Source organism: Pleurodeles waltl, chromosome 6 (assembly GCF_031143425.1).
Source record: "Pleurodeles waltl isolate 20211129_DDA chromosome 6, aPleWal1.hap1.20221129, whole genome shotgun sequence".
In the NCBI taxonomy this organism is placed as follows: Eukaryota; Metazoa; Chordata; class Amphibia; order Caudata; family Salamandridae; genus Pleurodeles; species Pleurodeles waltl.
In genome coordinates, this window is record NC_090445.1 from 86,240,167 (window position 1) to 86,241,422 (window position 1,256).

Sequence of the window (1,256 nt, forward strand, 5' to 3'; positions counted from 1 at the left end):
CCTAAGCCATTCCTGGTGTCTGCTCTGAAACATGAAATTCCTCCTTTCCTGATTTCTCAGTGGTTGATGCCTGTCTGGCGGAAAACTTCTCACTGCTGAGGTCTGTTTATGATACTTAACACTCCTCCCCGCCCCATTCTTCCTGCCCGATGTAGAATAATATTACACAGCTAATGGTTGTTCGACCCTCCTGCTGCACGTCTGATGTGAGACATTTAAATACGAAGTCCGTTTTAGAGCTCCATTGCCGATGGCGGACCAAGACTATTGGCTCTCGTGGCAGACGCTATTGATTATGTATTTCCTGAGACATTCGATGCCTGATGTCTAATGGAAGATATCTCACTGGTGATGCCCATTCTGGGAAAGGTCCTTTCAGGTGTTGGCAGGGGGGTGGTGGGGGGCAGTTAATACGTAATGTTTGTTCCAGTCTTCTCAAGTGTGAATGTCAAATGCGGAACCTAGCATCACTGGTGGCTGTTCTTGCAAATCTGCTTCCGATGTCTGTCTTGGCACATTTAAATCTGTGATGTCAGTGCCAGATGTCTGTTGCAAGATACCTGGGTTCCAGATGTCTGAACTAAAATATCTCACCGGATATGTCAGTGCGATGATATTAAATTCCCGGTGTCTGTTCCTGACGAGTCTAATGGGCCAACCTGGAAGAGGGCATTTCTGGCACACTGAGCTGCATTCCTCGGTCCTGTGGCTTTTAGTGTCTGATAACTTCTTCAAAAGCACCGAGACCTCGCTGAAGATACCACCGTTTTGTGTGTGACTAATAAAGCGCCCAGAAGAGGCGGGGCCAAGTCCGACTGCGATCGGCTCCTCCCACGGTGGAAAGGGCTGACAAGAAGATGAATTTGTTGTCACCTCGGATAATATAGATACAATTTGAGTGTTAGAGAAAAATGGGAACATTGCTTAAAAACACACGTCCAAGCCCAACGTGGGGCTCGAACCCACGACCCTGAGATTAAGAGTCTCATGCTCTACCGACTGAGCTAGCCGGGCTGATATAATGCTATGGAGCCCTCTCTCTACCATATCTACGAACCCCAGGGGTGCTCTTTCCTGAAGATTCTCTAATTGGAGCATCCCGAGCCTCTTGGTGCTCGCCGCTCTCAGTAGCAGCAGTCGGAGCAGGGGATCCGGACTTGGTCCCACTGCTAAATCTGGGATCTGGTCACCAACTCTACTAGCTGCAGGAAGGGAAGACTCATCGTGGAATCTCTGCAGCTGTAAAAGTCTCTGAG

At 48.9% G+C, this 1,256-nt stretch overlaps 1 non-coding gene across 1 annotated transcript; it reads right to left on the bottom strand.

The window, feature by feature from the left end:
- Positions 1 to 941: 941 nt before the first annotated feature.
- On the bottom strand, positions 942 to 1,014 carry TRNAK-CUU (transfer RNA lysine (anticodon CUU)). The gene has a single exon. It is a non-coding gene; the product is annotated as a tRNA-Lys (tRNA).
- Between the last annotated feature and the right edge of the window lie 242 nt (positions 1,015 to 1,256).